Genomic DNA, 19,398 nt, shown 5'->3' with positions numbered 1-19,398 from the left:
CAACAGAAGCATCTGCCTTTAAAAGGTCACCTGCTTTAAAATGGAATTTGGGGAAAATGAAGTAAAAGAAGAATTTACTCTGATTTTACCAAATGGGATTCCTGATATCATTTAAAATGCCCTTTATCCTCATTTCAATTTATTTCCACTTCTTAATCCATCTGGACTAGCACCAAATTCAAAGCCAGTTTCTCTAACATACCTGCTGAGTCTGAAGAGATCCTTTATGCTTGGCAAAGAGTTTACGCAATTTCACATGAGGAAAAATAGAGAAGGGGGCTAACATAAGAGGCCCTTTGCAGCAACAATTCCTCTGAAGCAGGAGAGAGGATATAAGGCAAACAAAGGCAAAAATGAACTATTGGGACTTCATCAGGATATAAACGCTTTTGCACAGCAAAGCAAAACCAAAAGACAACCAAATGGGAGAAGATATTTGCAAATGACATATCAGATAAAGGGCTAGTATCCAAAATCTATAAAGAACTTATCAAACTCAACACCCAAAAAACAAATAATCCAATCAAGAAATGGTCAGAAGACATGAACAGACATTTCTCCAAAAAAGACATACAAATGGTGCTTGCTTCGGCAGCACATATACTAAAATTGGAACGATACAGAGAAGATTAGCATGGCCCCTGCGCAAGGATGACACGCAAAAGACATACAAATGGCCAACAGACACATGAAAAATGCTTAACACTACCTGGCATCAGAGAAATACAAATCAAAACCACAATGAGATACCACCTCACACCAGTCAGAATGGCTAAAATTAACAAGTCAGGAGGGATGCCTGGGAGCTCAGCCATTGAGCATCTGCCTTCATTTCAGGGTGTGATCCCAAAATAGTTGGACCAAGTCCCACATCAGGCTTCTTGCAGGGAGCCTGCTTCTCCCTCTGCCTATGTTTCTGCCTCTCTGTGTGTGGATCTTTCATGAATAAATAAAATCTTTTTAAAAAAATAGTAAGGAAATGACAGATGTTGGCAAGGATGTGGAGAAAAAGGAAACCTTCTATACTGTTGGTGGGAATGCAAGCTGGTGCAACCACTCTGGAAAACAGAATGGAGGGTCCTCAAAAAGTTAAAAATAAGAGCTACCCTATGACCCAGCAATTGCACTACTGGGTATTTACTCCAAATCCAAATATTTGTATATTTACTCCAAATATAAAAATGCAGCACCCCAGAGTTATAGCAACAATGTCCACAATAGCCAAACTATGGAAAGAGCCCAGATGTCCATCAACAGATAAATGGATAAAGAAGATGTGAGACACACACACACACACACACACACACACAAAATGGAATACTACTCAGCCATCAAAAAAATGAAATCTTGGGCAGCCCGGGTGGCTCAGTGGTTTAGGACTGCCTTCAGCCCAAGGCCTGATCCTGGAGACCCGGGATCGAGTCCCATGTCGGGCTCCCTGCATGGAGCCTGCTTCTCCCTCTGCCTGTGTCTTTGCCTCTCTATCTCTGTGTCTCTCATGAATAAATAAATAAAATCTTTTTAAAAATAAATAAACTTCTGTATTAAGAAAGTAGAAAGAAAATAGGAGCTTAGGGATGCCTGGGTGGCTCAGCGTTTGGGCGTCTGCCTTTGGTTCAGGGCATGATCCCAGAGTCCTGGGATCGGGTCCCATGTTAGGCTCCCAGCATGGAGCCTGTTTCTCTCTCTGCCTGTGTTTCTGCCTGTCTCTCATAAATAAATAAAATCTTCCAAAAGAAAAAAAGAGCAGCTTAAACCCAAAATACATGGAAGAGAAACATGAAGGCAAGAATAGGAAAAATGAAATAGAAAATAGGCAAACAGTGGAGAGAGATCAATTAAGCTAAAGGGTGTATTTTTTTTAATGTAATAGATTTGATAAACCTCTAGAGTTATCAAGGAAAACCACAAATTAGTAATATCAGGAATTAAAGAGGAGACACAATTACAGGTCCTACAAACACTAAAATGATTAAGTAATAATATATGCAAAGGTATGCCAATATAGTCATCAACATAGTGAAATTACCTATTCCTTAAAAGAGTCAAATTACAAAAACTGGCATAAAAAGAGAAATCATTTAAATGATCCTATGTCTATGAAAGAAATTGAATTCATAATAATTTTTTTAAGAAACTTTTTCACAAAATGCCAGACCAGATGGCTTCACTGGTGAAGTCCATCAGACATTTAAGGAGAAAATAGCACCAGTCTTACACAAAAACTTTCAAAAAAGAGGTGAGAGAATATCATTGTATAATGTCAACATTATCCTGATGAGAAAAAGTCATTATAATGCAATTACAGATGAAGATCTCTCATGACCACAAATCCTTAACAACAAAAAATCAGTAAATTGAACCCAGCAATATTAAAAAGGGTGATACATGCGATATGGTGGGATTTATTCCAGGAATGCATGGTTGCCTTAACATTTGAAAACTCAATGTTGGGGATCTCTGGGTGGCTCAATGGGTTAGTGCCTGCCTTCAGCCCAGGGCCTGATCCTGGAGTCCCGGGATCTAATCCCTCCTCGGGCTCCTTGCATGGAGCCTGCTTCTCTCTCTCCCTGTGTCTCTCATGAATAAATAAATAAAATCTTTAAAAAAGAAAGAAAAAGAAGAAAGAAAGAAAGAAGAAAGAAAGAAAGAAAGAAAGAAAGAAAGAAAGAAAGAAAGCTCAATGTAATCCATAACAATAATAGCACAATTAAGAGACAAGTTATAAGCATCACAAAAGACATAGAAAACAACAACAAAATTAAACAACTGTTTATGATTAAAAAAAAAAAACCTCTCAGCAAAAACACTGAAATAGAAGAGGGCTTTCTCAACCTAATAAAAAGTATATATATATATATATATATATATATATATATATATATATATATACCTAGAGCTTCTGCATCTGAACAGAAAAATAAGCTGAAAGAGGAGAGAGTTGCCTAAAAAAGGAATAGGACATTTCCCAAAAAGGTAGTTCACGTACCAGAAGAAGTAAAAAAATCTCAGGAGCAGAGAGCCACTTATGATGCTAAATGCTCCAGTGAAGAGACAGAGTCTGCAGACAAAAGTACTTGGAAGGATCATAATAGAAGGAGCAAAAAAGAAGCAAGTGGCAATAAATTAATTTCTATTCTTAACCTATCAGACACACAGATATTGAAAAAAGAGCAAAGGAGCAGGTGAAATGACTAGAATCTATCCAGCCTAAAGCCTCGCTATCTACTCCTCTCGACCCTCCTCTGACTTAACTAGAGAAAACGACGAAGCAGCTTTTCGGCCAGACTATAATGACGGTGACAGTGAAAGTCACATTGTCTGTAAAAGAAGAGAAAAATTCAGCAAAATGTCTAAGGGCCTAAACAATGAAGGATGCAGAAGAGCCTGGACACAGCAGCAGTCAAGCAAAGTGGTCCTAGTTGCCATCCAGGTCAATGTGACGGTCTTTCTAGAAGCCAAGCCCAAAGCCACAATGGCAGTGCCAGCTCAGCAGGAAGTCAGGACAGCAAGAAGAAATACAAGAAACATTTTTAAAAAATACACAGGAAGCACACAGGCATTGGCACAGAATTGGGGCAGGGGGGAGCCAGAAACACAAAAACAAGAAAAAGAGGCCAAAGAGCAAAGACAAGGAAGAAGAAAGATGACCAAAAAAAGAAATTTGTAGAACTTTGTATAAGAAGAGGGATTCTTTAAATTGACTTGTCATCAAGATGGGGGAACAGGGCTAGCTGAGGACAAAGCTCGGCTGATATCCACAAACAACCCCCACCCAGGGTGGGAAATGTGTGACATTCCTCAGGAAGCTTCCAGTTGTCTTAATGTTAATACTTTGCTAGAGGGAAAAACTATCTTTAACATGAAGAAGGCAAGGCCTCCAGGATCTCGTAGGTCCTCCTTAGCATATGAAAACCCTTTTGAAATCTCCCTTTTGCTTAACTCCTCCAACTCCACCCTTCACAACCCTGGGGCAGCAGCGCTTCTGGCTTGCGGGTCCTGTCCCTGTGCTTTAATAAAACCACCATTTTGCACCAAAAACGTCTCAAGAATTCTTTCTGGGTCATCGGCTTCGGACCTCACCTATATTCCAAAACTTCATCAATCATATTGAATTTAATGTTACAACGTAAGGAGATTCAAGCCTTGGAAATAATGGAAAACCTGTCCTCACTTAAAATATTACTACTTAATTATTTGATGCTTGCCTCAGAGCTTTATAATGCAGACTTTAGTATAGAATTGAGAGTTATAACCATGTAACATGAGGGGTTTTGCTAGGGGTGGAGTTGACTGTGAAATTTTCACATCTGAATCTTTCAAATTGCATGGCAAAAGCTGATATCAGTTGTAAAATATTAGAATGATTTGCTGAATTCGTTACAAACCCCATGGGTCATTTTTAAAATTACAAGTTTTCAGTGAACTTTAAAAACACACACATAGGGCAGCACAGGTGGCTCAGCGGTATAGCGCCGCCTTCAGCCCAGGGCGTGATCCTGGAGACCTGGGATCGAGTCCCACAAGGGGCTCCCTGCGTGAAGCCTGCTTCTCCCTCTGCCTGTGTCTCTGCCTCTCACTTCTTGTGTCTCTCATGAAGAAATAAGTAAAATCTTTAAAAAATAAAAACACACACATACAAAACACAAAGCTATCATTACACTTAATGATAAAAGGCTAAAAAACCCCTTTTAACCTAACATCGAGAAATAGGTAAAATTGTCTTATTTCACCATCCTATTCAATGTTGTACTGGAGTGCCATGTGACAAAACAGAAAGAAATAAATGAAAGGTATAGATTAGAAGAAGTAAAACTCTTTCCAGGTATATAATAATGTATGTATGTAGAAAATCCTAGGAAATATACAATGAAATCACTAAAATAAGAAAATTTGCAAAAATTATAAAGTATAAAGTCAATAAATCAATTATATTCCTAAATATTGACAATCACCTGTCAGAAAATTAAATTTTATTTTATTTATTTTATTTTTTTATTTTTTTAGAAAATTAAATTTTAAAACATGCTATTTATATAATAGCATCACAGGCCAGATAATAATTAGGAAAGAATTTAACAAAATAAGTACACAAGACTTGTTACAAAAAAACATTGTTAAAGAAAGTAAAAAAGACTTAACTAAATAGAGGGATATGCTACATTCATGGGTTGAAAGACTAAGTGTGGTTAAGATGTCAGTTATGTCGAAATTCATCTATAGATTGAACACAATCCCATTCAAATCCCAGCAGGGGGCAGCCCAGGTGGCTCAGCGGTTTTTTTTGTTTTGTTTTGTTTTAATTTTTCTTTTAAAGACTTTACTTATTTATTCATAGAGACACAGAGAGAGAGAGAGAGAGAGAGGCAGAGACACAGGCAGAGGGAGAAGCAGGCTCCATGCAGGGAGACATGGGACTCGATCCTGGGTCCAGGATCACGCCCTGGGCTGCAGGCGGCGCTAAACCACTGCACCACCTGGGCTGCCCTGGCTCAGCGGTTGACAGAGATTGTGCAGAGGCTCAATGCCTTGGCCTTGAGCCACTTTGGTGCCTTGGCCACCTTGGTCTCTGAGGCCTTTGGGCAAGGATGGAGATGCTGGGGAAAGAAGCTAAAGGAAGTCCAGAGAACAGACCATTTTATCTACCTGATTATAAAAATCCTTCTCTGCTGTAGCAACTCTTAAGCGACCATTGGGATGCAGATCTTCCCATTCTGAGGCCATTTAGAGAGGTCTAGCCACACATCTCTTCCTCAAAATGCCTTGTGATCAATTTTTAATTGTGCCCTTTCCAAGTCCCTGACCAGCCAGCCAAACCACTGTGACGAGTACATGGGGGTTCATTGAACACTCTCCGCTTTTGTATGTATTTAAAACTTTGCATAATAAAAAGCCTAAAAAAAATTCTAATGAAAGCTACAGACAGCCTCCCCTTGTAAATGCACCCAAGAATGTAATCTAAATGTCACCTGGCCATACCAGCCTTTAAAATAGGCTCAAATTTCTCTTTAGGCCCAACTTACAATGACTGTAAGCCCCACCCACCCATCCCCACAACCTAGGAGCACATTCTAGAAGAATGCCATTATTCCACCAAGTCCTCAAAAGGTTCCACGTATTGAACCACAAACAAGGCTGAAGCTGATAGCCATCCCTAGGGCCTCCATCCTCTGGCTCTCCTAGTCTAGCTCCCACCTGTCTACATCTGCCACCTGAGAAGCCACTTAAAGAGGCTTAATCATTGTGACGCCTGGGTGGCTCAGCAGTTGAGCGTCTGCCTTCCACTCAGGGCGTGATCCCAGGATCCCAGATGGAGTCCCACATCTCTGCTTCTCCCTCTGCCTGTGTCTCTGCCTCTCTCTCTGGGTCTCTCATGAATAAATAAATTAAATCTTTAAATAAAAAAAAAAGAGGCTTAATCATTGCTGCTGTTGACAAAAAGAAAGACAAAGAAAGGTGTAGGAGCCATTGCAAGGTAAAGGAGACTAAAATACAAGACATTTAGTGTGACATGTGATCCTGAGTGGGAGTGAGGTGGGGAATGGCTATGAGTCACTATTGAGAAATTACAATGTGGATTGTGCGTTACATGATAGTGTATTCACGTTAAATTGCCAGATTGCGATCATTGCACGGAGGTTCTGTAAGAGAATATCCTCACACTTAGGAAATACACATTGAAGTATCTGAAAGTGAAAAAATAAAACATATACATTGAAGTATTTCCCCCCTAACTCAGCCTCTCAGCCACATGATTTTCTCTTCCAAATGTTATCTCATTTCTGGATATATCTGCTCAGAGTATTTCGCACTTTTGCAAAGCCAACACATTTTAACATCTCCCTTATACCAAAAACCAAAAACGGGAGCATTCTCTACATCCTGTTCTGCATTTGGCTGTCTTAACAATATGTCTCGAAGATCATTGCGTGACAGGACACGAAGCGCCACCTCATTTTTTCTTACAACCGAGTAGCATCCCACAGAGGGACGTGACATGATATATTTAACTAGTTTCCTTTTTACAGATATTTGACTTGTTTCCAATCTTTTGCTGTCCTTTATTAAGACAAGCAAAATAGCCACCTTCAAGGGAATCAGGACAATTTGGGAACATAAGCATACAATAAAAGTATAATGTTAATACATCAATACTCTTGTCAGGGATTATAAGTTAAATGGCTACTAATGAATGCAAAATTTGAAGTTATTAATCAGGAAAATAGATTTGCGAAAGAATGATTTGTGGTTATGATAAAACGAAGATGTATATGGGAATGTCGGCAGCCTCGGTCTTAACCATTAAATGGGTCTGAATAAAAGCATTTTAACACAGTGGGATTGTTTTTACAGAACTACATAAATGATAAATAACAATCAGTAGTAGAAGTAGAGCCCCTGATAGTGATGTTATTCTTGAGTCATTAATCAAAGTATTGACTTGAAAGAGTAGGTTTTTGGGTTCCTTAATGAACGACCCAGAAAAATGCAATGTCTTAAGAGTTAAAACAACAAATAAAGTTGCTTTTCACTTCATTCTGCCAAGTAAGTCTATACTGGAAGGGGAGAAAGTTAACTATGAACCAAGGGTCAAGTGCAGGGTCTAAGGGTATCCCTCCCTGAGGGATATATGAGTATATATGTTTTGGGGTTGCGGGATTTTGTTGTTGTTGTTGTTGTTGTTAAATATAAACTCTGTGTCCACCTTTTCTTCAACATTTTCCCTTCGGTTCTTGAATTGCAACAGATAGTAATTTAATTTAAACTAGCCTAATTTAAACTAGCTAGACAATTTAAACTAGCTCTGGGCTATCCCCAGAGCCCAAGTGCACGGAGTCAACCATCCTGACCTAAATGCCTCTTCCTCCAGGAACCAGAGCCCAGTACCCATCCTTTCCTGGCATACGTACCACTTTCTCTTCCATCACAATGGCCTTTATGGGTTTTTACTCCTCCAACTGGACAGTTCACTCTCTGAGGTTAGGATCCACATCTTACACTTTTGGGCTGTGCAAAGCCTGCCCAAGCTGGGGTCGCGCCAGCCCCCCCGCTTCCCAGAGGCGGCCCGGCAGAGATTGGATCGGCAGTGCCTGCTGCCCGGTGCCTCAGTGATGGTCACGCAAACCATGCCACCTATGCCAGCAGCAGGAGCATGGAGGCGCCCACGGAAGCAGCTCGGGCACCTGATTCAGGGCATCGTGCCTGGGTCTGGAGCCGCCGAGCCTCATCTGCTGACTTTATTGGTCACAATAGGCTAGGCCATTCCAACCAACCAAGCCTGACAGCTCAGCGGCTGGTGCACCAAGGTTTCCTCGCCAGCCACAGGCAGGCCCCTGCAGGGTGGACAGCTGGCCTGGGCAGTACTCCTCCAGCATGGCTCCACCTCTTTCATAGGAGAGTAGAGGTGAGGCCTTGGCAGAGAGACTTCAGGCTGGACATCAGCTCCTGCTGGGTTCCGGGCTTGTCTAGGCAGGAAACACCGCTGCCCCTACGCTTGGGGCCAAGAAATGGAATGGGCGGTGTCCAGCTGGAATCCACCCTCTCCTTCCAAAATCCATTACCTGGATTTCCATTATCCTGGACCCTCTGGACCCCAGCATCAGGCATTCAGGCAACTGGCCCGGGTCGGTTCTCGGCCTGCACTCGGTGTCCCTGACTGACATCCAAGTTGAAGGCCTAAGAGAACGAAGAGGTCAGAGAGTGTGCACCTGAGCTCAGGCGCCGGCCCTGCCCCAGCACCCTCTGTGCCCCTGAAGCCCAGATACTAGAGATCCGCCTCGCAAAGCTGCTGTGAGGGTTAAGTGGAAGGGGGACAGGGCCTAGATACCGCTGTCTAGCGTTCCTCTCCCCCCACGCACTCACCCTCAGAGGCCGCCCACCAGGAGCTGCTCACCAGGACTGGGACAGGGTGGAAATCCCGACTGCAGAGCACCCGGACCAAGGAGGTGGCCTTCCAGGAAGGGGAGTTTCTCCCGACAGGATGGCCCTATTCTCCCTGAATGCATGAGAGCTGAGCCCCGCAGGAAGAGCCCTCTGGGGACCCGAGTGTCCCTGTCACCTGCTCCAGGAGCCTCCCTGACCCAGTCCAGCCACGCTTCTCCTTTTCCAGTCACACGGCTGGACATTGGTCTGTGGCCAGGCTTCCAGCTCTGGGTGCGGGTGGAGTGGCCAGGCCATGGGAGCCACCTGTGTGCAGAGAGCAATGCCGCCAGCCAGCACACACCAGGCAGGGTCTCGGCCGGGGCTCAGGGTGCCCAGAGGGAGACCGGCCATTCTGACAGCCCAGATCAGCCCAAAGGTCTTCCTCTTAAGTAGAAAGCCACCGGACTCCCTGAGAGGACAGGGAGAGGGCATTTGCTGCACAGCAGCGATGGACAGGCCTGCATTTACTTCCATGTTTGCCATGTGGCTTGCTGAGGCTGTGGCAATCCTTTCCCTAGCTTCTCCACCAACACCTCCTCTACTAAGGCAGAGACTGCCTGGCACAGGAGGGAGTTTCCTTGGCCAGAGCCCCCCAGGCCTGGGCCCCCAGCCTCTGTGCTCCCACAGAGGACCATGCAGCAATGGCCCGATGGCAGGGAAGAGTCTTTTCTCGGGGACAAGTGTGAAATTCCCGGGGAAAAGTCCTCCCCTGGAATGTGGCCTTTCCACCCAAGACCAGCTCCAGGAAATGAGTGTGTTTTCAGATAGAGTCCTCTTCCTCTGGAGAAAGATTTTCCAAATATGAAAGGATGGAGCTTCTTTTGCACAGGTCTTCTGAAATGGTGACAGCCCAAGTTCTCCCTAAATTTTTTTTAAATTTTTATTTATTTATGATAGTCACACACACACAGAGAGAGAGAGAGAGAGAGGCAGAGACACAGGCAGAGGGAGAAGCAGGCTCCATGTACCGGGAGCCCGACGCGGGATTCGATCCCGGGTCTCCAGGATCGCGCCCTGGGCCAAAGGCAGGCGCCAAACCGCTGCGCCACCCAGGGATCCCAAGTTCTCCCTAAATTAACAGCAGTGTGCGGCAGAAAAAACGGTGCAGAAGGTTTGGGGAAGTAACGGGGGATATGGACCCAGGGACTGGACCCTCTGGACCCCAGCATCAGGCATTCGTTCAACAGGCTGGGCCAAGGGTACTGGGAGTACCTATCCCCTACTGGCGTCAGGATGCTGAAGCCACACCAGGCCAATGCAGACACTCTGGATCTGCATTTGTCATTTACTAGTCACGGAGCCTTGGTCTACATGAACTGTCTGAGCCTCAGTTTGTCAACCAGAGATAAAATGCCTTGCCCAGACTGCTTCCCAGTTTTCCTCTGATGAACTAAGAAGAAAAAGCCCATTTAAACACTTTATAACCCAGAAAGAATTGTTTTAAAAGGCAGCATTGTTATCATTGTTGTTGTTAAGGGAAATGCCAGCTCTCCAGGAACATATAATCCGCTTGTGGAAATAAATTAAAATACGTGAGGCAGTTAAAGTAGCGAACCGTGAGAGTCTGCACAAAATAGTGTTATCAAAATTCGTGAAGTGTTCTGAAAAAGAGACAGGTGTAGAATGAAGCAGACAGAACAAATTTCATGGAAGTGGTGGGGGTAAGAACTGAAGTGAGTCCTGAGAAAAGAGAAGGTTGTAGAGAAATTGGCAGAAGAGAAAAGGCTTTAATAGTGTGGGTGTGTGTTTAAGCACAAAAGCTCAGCTAGGACATGCAGCATGCAAAGCTAGAGACACCCACACAAGACTATGGAAAATGGGAGATGGGTCTAAACCAGGGGTTAACAAGCCATTACCCCACGAGACCTTTTTTTTTTTTTTTTTTTTTTTTTTTTTTTTGGTGCAAAAGCTGTTTCTTAGGATGCAAACTAAGAATGATTTTACATTTTTAAAATGTTATACACCCATCTGAATGGTTAAAATCAAGAATAGTGACAACACCAAGTGCTGGTGGGGATGTAGTGCAATAGGAACTCTCATTCATTGCTGGTGGCAATGCCAAATGGCACAGACACTTTGGAAGACCCTTTGGTGGTCTCCAACAAAATTAAACATATTCCTACTATATGATCCAGCAATGACACTCCTACCAAAGGAGTTGAAAACTTATGTTCACAAAAAAACCTGCACACAAATATTTACAGCAGCTTTATTCATAATTGCCAAAGCTTGGAAGCAACCAAGATGTCCTTCAGTTGGTGGTACATCCAACAATGAAATGTTATTTAGTTCTAAAGAGAAATGAGATATTAAACCACCAACAGACATGGAGGAAGCGTAAATGCGTATCTCTAAGTGAAAGAAGGCAATCTGAAAAGGTTACGTATTACAGGATTCCAACTATGTAGCTTTCTGGGAAAGCCAAAACTATGGAGAATGAAGAGATCAAGGATTGCCCAGGGTTAGAGGGGAGAAAAGAATGAATAGGTGAAGCACAGGGGATTTTTTAGGGCAGTGCATGCTCAGTAGGGTACCAGAATGATGCACATAGGTCATTACACATTTGTCCAAACCCATAGAATGTATGACAGTGACAGTGAGCCCTAATATAAACTATGGACTTTGGATGAGTATGATGGATCAATGTAGGTTCATCAACTGTTAACAAAGGTACCATCTGGTGGGAGATGTTGATAATGGGGGAGGCTATACATGCATGGATATTGGATATACAGACGATATATGGAAAACCTCTGTACTTTCTAGTCCATTTTGCTGTGAACCTAAAACACTCTAAAAATTAAAGTCACTTTTAAAAATGTTATGAGGGAAAAAATGTTATAAGAAAGAAGAAAGAAGGAGGAATGATACAGACTTTATATATCCCACAAAGCCTAAAGTATTTAGTATCTGGCCCTATACAAAGAAAGTTTATTGATTCCTGTCCAAAGGACAAACAACTAGACTAGAATGAAAATGAAAATACAATACAACCAAGGCACCTGGGTGGCTCAGTCAGTTAAACATCCGACCCTTGGTTTTGGCTGAGGTCATGATCTCAGGGTCATGGGATCAAGCCTCCAATCAGGCTCCAGGCTGAGCATGAGTATAGAGCCTGCTTGAGATTCTCTCTCTCTCCCTCTGCCTCTGCCCCTCTTCCCACTCATGCTCTCTGTCTTTAAATTAATAAATAAAATATTAAAAGAAAAAACCAACAACATAATCAAATTTGTGTTATGTAGCTAAAGCAGCGCTGATAGGGAAAAAGAGGAAAAGCCTCAGGTCTGTAGTCTGATGTCCCACAATAGGAAGCTAGGGAAAGAACATCCTAAACCAAAAACAAGAAGAACAGAGGAAATAATAATGGTAAGAGCAGAAATAAATGAAATTGAAAACAGAAAAATGAGGTAGAATAAAAATCCATGAAATAAAAAACTGGCTTTCTGAAAAAACTGAAAAACCTCTAGCAAGACTGGCAAAGAAAACAAGTGACAAGAAGCAAATTACCGTATCAGCAACAAAACAGGCTGTCACTACAGACCCTGCAGCGCCAGGTCCACGAAAGGAGTAAGAGAATACAACCAACAACTCTACACATAAATCTGACAACTTAAATGAAATGGACCAATTCCCTGAAAACTACAAACTACCACAGGTTACCCCATAGAGGACAGATAACTTGAACCACTCTACAACTATTAAGGAGATTAACGTCATAATTTTAAAATTCCCCCAAATCTCCAGGCACAGATGGCTTTACCACTGAATCCTATCAGATATGTAAGGAAGATTTGACACCAATCCTACACTGTCTCTTTATAGGTGTGATAATTCATTTTTTCTAGCTTTATTGAGGTATAATTGACAAAACATTGTAAAAACAGGAGGTGTACGATGTGATGATTTTTGGTAGATGTATACCTTGTGGAATGACTGCTACAATCAATTTAATTAACATATTACCTCACACTGGTACCAGTTTGGTGTGTGAGATGAGAACACTTAAGATTCACTCTTCTGGCAAATTTCAAATACAGTACCATATTACTATGGTCACTGTGCTATGTATTGAATCTCCAGAACTTACTCATTTTTTTTTTTGTTTTTGTTTGTTTCATTTTTTTAAAAGAGCCAATTGGCTTTATTAAGGGATTTATGAATTGGGCAACATCCTACCTATCAAATAGAGGGGACCTCTGAAGAGTTGTACAAAATGGAAGGTTTCAATAGGAAGGAGGGTGTGGCAAAAAAAAAAAAGAAAGGATTGTTCCAGGCAAGGTGACTTTCCCTTCGTTGGGGGGTGGGGGCAGGGAGCAAGGGGCAGGGAGCAAGGGGGTCTTATCATGCAGATTATTTCTTCTTCTTCTTTGGGGAAATAGAGAGGGTCTAGGTGACCGATTACCTCATTGGTGCTTACCAGAAAATTCCTTACTGACCAGTTAAGACTACTTTTCTGGGGGATGTTGAAACCATAATTAGGTTAGGTATCAGCCCCAGTTGGGCAACTTGGCCAAAGTGACATCATTTTGGGCCTGTGGCTTTTTACCAATTCCTCTGTTTTGATCAGACTGTTTAACTGAGAGAAGTGATCCAAATGTGAGGCATTAGCGCCACTCTCAGCTCCTGCTCTGAAGTTTTCTGGAGTTGCTGTTTGTGAGGTATCTGTAGGTCAGAGGGATTTTGTTTAAACTCTGTGATATTCACAGCTCACAGCTTTAGGTTCACATTCTTCAAGACAGTTGCGGGTTTTTTTTTTGCAGAACTTATTCTATAACTTCAAAGTTGGTACCCTTTGACCAACACCTCCCCATTTCCCCCAACCCCTGGTCCCTGAACATCACCATTCTACTCTGCTGCTATGAGTTCTACTCTTAGATTTCACATATAAGTGAGATCATGCAGTGTCTATATTTTTGTGTCTAGATTATTTCACTTTTCATGTCCTCCAGATTCATCCATGTTACGACAATTGGGAGAATTTCTCCTTTCTTATGGCTGAATAATATTTCAGTGTATGTGTGTTTGTCTATGTGTGTGTGCACACATCACATCTTCTTTACCCATTCACCCATTGGTGGTCACAGGATGCTTCCATATCTCAGCAGTTGTGAATAATGCTGCAGTGAACAAGGAAATACAGATACCTCTAAGATCCAATTCATTTTATAAAGCCAATACAAGACAATTACATTATAAAATAAGACAATTACATTACAAAAAATAAAAACAAAAAACAAAAAAATGGCAAAGCACTAAAGATCAGTATCCCTCAAAAACCCATAACAAAATATTAGCAAAGACAATTCAGTTAATATATTAAAAAGTATTATACAACAGGATCAAGTAGAGTTTATTTCTGGGATACTAAACTGGTTCAAATTCTAAAAATCAATGTATTCTATCATATTGACTGGCTAAAGAAGAAAAATCGCATGATCCTATCAACTGATGCAGAAAAAGCACTTGGCAAAATTCAATGCTCATTCATAAATAATCTTAGAATACTAAAAATAGGGAAAAAACCTCTTCAACCTAATAAAGAACATTTCCAGGGAATACTTCCAAACCCATTTTATGAGGCCAGCATTATTCTCATACCAAAACTGGATGACACTATAAGAAAATTATAGGCCAGTATCGCCAATGGCTATAGATGCAAAAAACCCTCAACAAAAGACTAGCAAATAGAATTCACCAGCACGCTAGAAGTATGAGACATCATGATCAAACCGGATTTATCCCTGAGACACAAGGATAGTGCACCATACGCAAATTAAGAAATGTGACACACCACATTAACAGAATGAAGGATAAAAATCATATGATCTCTCAATAGATGTAGAGAAAGAAGTTGACAAAATTCAAGATCATTTCATGATTAAAAAAAAATAACTCTCAATAAATTAGGTGTAGAAGGAATGTATTTCAACAGAATAAAGGTCATTTATGAGAAGCCAATAGCTAACATCATACTCAACTGTGAAAAGCTTTCAGATTTAAGATCAGAAACAACACAAGAATACTCATTCTCCTTTTTTTTTTTTAAGATTTTATTTATTTATTCATGAGAGACACAGAAAGAGAGAGAGGCAGAGACACAGGCAGAGGGAGAAGCAGGCTCCATGCAGGGAGCCTGACGTGGGACTCAATCCCAGGACTCCAGGATCACACCCTGGGCCTAAGGCAGGCACCAAACTTCTGAGCCACCAGGCCTCCCGTGGGATGCTCATTCTCACCACTGTATTCAACATAGTGCTTGAAGTCATAGCCAGAGCAATTAGGAAAGAAATAAAAGGCCTCTAAATTAGTAAGGAAGAAGTAAAATGGTACCTGTTTGCCAGCAATACAATCATATTCCTAAAGATTATATTTTAAAAATTGTTAGAATAAATCTAGTAAAATTACAGGATATAAAATCAATATAGAAAAATTGTTCGTTGGGGATCCCTGGGTGGCTCAGCGGTTTAGCGCCTGCCTTTGGCCCAGGGAGTGATCCTGGAGTCCCGGGATCGAGTTCCACGTCAGGTTCCCTGCGCGGAGTCTGCTTCTCCCTCTGCCTGTGTCTCTGCCTCTCTCTCCCTCTTTCTGTGTCTCTCATGAATAAATAAATAATCTTTTAAAAAAATTGTTCGCATTTCTATACACTAAGAATGAACTACTGGAGAAAGAAACTATGTAAACATTCCCATTTATAAGAGCATCAAAAATAATGAAATAGGAATAAATTTAACCAAGAGGGTAAAAGACCTATGCTATAACACCTATGAAAACTATAAGACGTTGATGGAAGAAATCAAGGAAGACACAATTTTTTTAAAAAAGGAAGACACAAATAAATGGAAAGATATCCCACTTTCACGGACTGAAAGAATTAATATTGTTAAAATATGCATACTACCCAAAGCAATCTACAGATTCAGTACAACCCCTATCAAAATTCCACTTGCCTTTTCCACAGAAATAGAAAAAACAATCCTCAAATGTGTGTGGAACCACAAAAGACACCATATAGCCAAAGCAATTTTGAGAAAGAAAAACAAAGCCAGAGGCATCACACTTCCTGACTTCAAACTGTATTATAAAGCTATAGTAAACAAAACAGTATAGTACACTTAGACCTGCAACAGAATAGAGAACCCAGATACAAGTCCAATTGTATATACCATTAACTAATCTTTAAAAAGTGTGCCAAAAATGCACAAGGAAAGAAGAATCTCTTCAACAAATGGTATTGGGAAAATTGGTTATTCACATCAAAAGAATTAAACTAGATCCTTATCTTACACAATACACAGAAATTAACTTGAAATGGATTAAAGACTTAAATGAAGGATGAGAAACTGTAAAACTCCTAGAACATAGGGAAAAGCTCTCTGGCATTGTCTTGGCAATGATTTTTTGGATATGAAATCAAAAGCAAAGACAACAAAAGCAAAAATTAAAGCAAGTGGGACTACATCAAACTAAAAAGCTTCTCCACAGCAAAGAAAACAATCAACAAAATCAAAAGGCAACCTATGGAGGAGAGAGTTTGCAGATAGTATATCTGATAAAGCATTAATATCCAAAATATATAAAGAATTCAATAGCAAAAAAAATCCCCAAATAATCTCATTTTTAAAAAGGCAAAGGGGATGCCTGGGTGGCTGAGCGGTTTAGCACCTGCCTTTGGTCAAAGGGCATGATCCTGGAGTTCTGGGATCAAGTCCCACATCGGGCCCCCTCTGTGGGGCCTGCTTCTTCCTCTGCCTGTGTCTCTGCCTCTCTCTCTCTCCCTCCCTCCCTCCCTCTCTCTCTCTCTCTCTCTCTGTCTCTCATGAATAAATAAAATCTTTTAAAGAAAAAATAAATAAATAGGCAAATGATCTGAATAGACATTTTCCCAAACATATACAAATGGCCAACATATATACAAATGGTGCTCCCAACATCACTAATCATCACAGAAATACAAATAAAAATCACCAATGAGAGATCACTTCACACCTGCTAGAGTGGCATTTATCAAAATGCCAAGAGATAAGTATTAGAGAGGATGTGGATAAAAGAGAAACCTTGTGTACTGCTGGTAGGAATTTAAATTCATATCACTATTATAAAAAACAGTATGAAGTTTCCTCAAGAAATCAAAACTACCAATCCCACTTCTGGATATGTATCTGAAGGAAACAAAATCAGTATCTCAAAGAGATAAATGCACTATCATGTTCATTGCAACATTACAATAACCAAGATATGGAAACTCCCTCAGTGCCCATCAATGGATAAATGGACAAAAAAGATACGAGATTTTATATGATGGAATATTATTCAGTCATGAGAAAAAAGGAAATCTTACTACTTGCAACAACATAAATGAAACTAGAGAAAATAATGGGCTAGATAAAGACAAATACTGTATGATCTAATGTATATGTGGAATCTTAAAAAATAAATAAAAGTCAAACTCATAGAAACAGGCTGTAAAATAGTGCTTACTAGGGGATGAGAAGTGGGGGAAATGGGCAAATATTGGTCAAAAGCTACAAGACTTCCATTATAAGATGAATAAGCTCTGGATATCTAATACACAGCATGGTGACTATAGTTAATATATTGTTAGGTGCTTGAAATTTGCTGAGAGAGAAGATCTTAGGCATTCTTACTACCCTTACACACAAAAGGTAACTATGTGAAGTTATTAACTTGATGTGACAATCATTTTGCAAAATTTTCGCAAAATTTACATATGTCAAATCATCACATTGCATACTTTATTTTTTTTAAGATTTATTTATTCATGAGAGACACACACAGAAAGAGAGAGAGAGACAGAGAGAGGCAGAGACACAGGCAGAGGAAGGAGGGACTCGATCCCAGGACCCTGGGACCATGCCCTGAGCCAAAGGCAGACGCTCAACCACTGAGCCACCCAGGCGTCCCACAAACTTTAGATATTTTAGTTGTCAATTCTACTCATTAAAGCTAAAAAATTAAAGAACATTTACAAAAAAACTATACTAATATCATACTAATTGGTGAAAGATTGTTTTTCCCTAAGTTCAAGTACAGGACAAAGATGTCTGCTCTCACCAGTGCTAGTCAACATAATGCTAGAAGTTCTAGCTAATGCTAGAAAAGACAAATTTGTCCTATTTGCAAATTACATAATAGACCTTATAGAAAACCTTAAGGAGCATACCAAAATAAGACAAAAGAGAAAACACCCAACTCTTGGAATGGATAGTAAGCTTGTAAAATACAAGTTCAATATACCAAAAAATGAATTGCACTACTCTATACCCATGGAAACTGAAATTAAAAACACAATGCCATTTATAGCTAGAAAAAGTTGTTTACAGGCTTAGGTATAAATATAACAAAATGTGTACAGGACTGAATACAAAACATGACAAAATGCTGATGAGAAAAATCAAGGAAATTCTAACTAAATGCAGAGATACAGCATATTCACAGATTAGTACACTCAACATAGTGTCAGTACATATATATGTTTACTGCAACTCCTATCAAAATCCCAGGAAGATTTTTTTTCATGTAGACAAGATTATTCTAAAAAAAAATTTTTATAGTTTTTATTTTTTTTACGATTTTATTTATTTATTCATGAGAAACACACAGAGAAGAGAGAGAGGCAGAGACACAGGCAGAGGGAGAAGCAGGCTCCATGCAGGGAGCCCGATGTGGAACTTGGTCCCAGGACCCCGGGATCACACCCTGAGCCCAAGGCAGTTGCTCAACCACTGAGCCACCCAGGTGCCCCTAAAATTTTTATTTATTTTTAAATTTTATTTTTTTACACTATTTTTTTTAAGATTTTATTTATTCTTGAGAGATACACGAGAGAGAGGCAGAGACACAGGCAAAGGGAAAAGCAGGCTTCATGCAGGAAGCCCACTGCAGAACTCGATCCTAGGACTCTAGGATCATGCCCTAGGCCGAAGGCAGGTGCTCAACTGCTGAGCCACCCAGGTGTCCCTAAAAATTTTTTTTTATTTTTTTATATAATTTTTTTAATTAAAAAAAGTTTATATGGAAAAGCAAAGAACATACAATAGAATCTGGAGGGCTTAGACTACCTGATTTTGGGGACACTTGGGTGGCTCAGTGGTTGAGCACCTGTCTTTGGCTCAAGGCGTGATCCTGGAGTCCCGGGATTGAGTCCTGTATCAGGCTTTCTGGATGGAGCCTGCTTCTCCCTTTGCCTATGTCTCTGCCTCTCTGTGTGTCTTTCATGAATAAATAAAATCTTTAAAAAAAATTTAGACTAACTGATTTTTATCATAAAGCTACAGTAATCAGCAGAATGGGGAATTGGCTTAAAGTTGGCCATAACAGATTGATGGACCATAAAGTCCAAAAATGGGTTCCATTTATATATTGTCAGTTGACTTTCAACAAAGATGCTGAGATAATTCAATGGAGGAAATGGGAGTCTTCAATAAATGCTGCTGAAACAACTAGATACCCTTAACT

General features: G+C 40.6%; 1 non-coding gene across 1 annotated transcript; it reads left to right on the top strand.

Moving 5' to 3' along the window:
- Window positions 1-579: 579 nt before the first annotated feature.
- Window positions 580-686, top strand: LOC129510060 (U6 spliceosomal RNA). The gene has a single exon (XR_008664502.1). It is a non-coding gene; the product is annotated as a U6 spliceosomal RNA (small nuclear RNA).
- The last annotated feature ends 18,712 nt before the right edge of the window (window positions 687-19,398 follow it).

This window comes from Nyctereutes procyonoides, unplaced genomic scaffold (genome assembly GCF_905146905.1).
Source record: "Nyctereutes procyonoides isolate TBG_1078 unplaced genomic scaffold, NYPRO_anot_genome, whole genome shotgun sequence".
In the NCBI taxonomy this organism is placed as follows: domain Eukaryota; kingdom Metazoa; phylum Chordata; class Mammalia; order Carnivora; family Canidae; genus Nyctereutes; species Nyctereutes procyonoides.
Note: the sequence above shows the minus strand (reverse complement) of the source record. Positions and strands in the feature narration are given on the sequence as shown.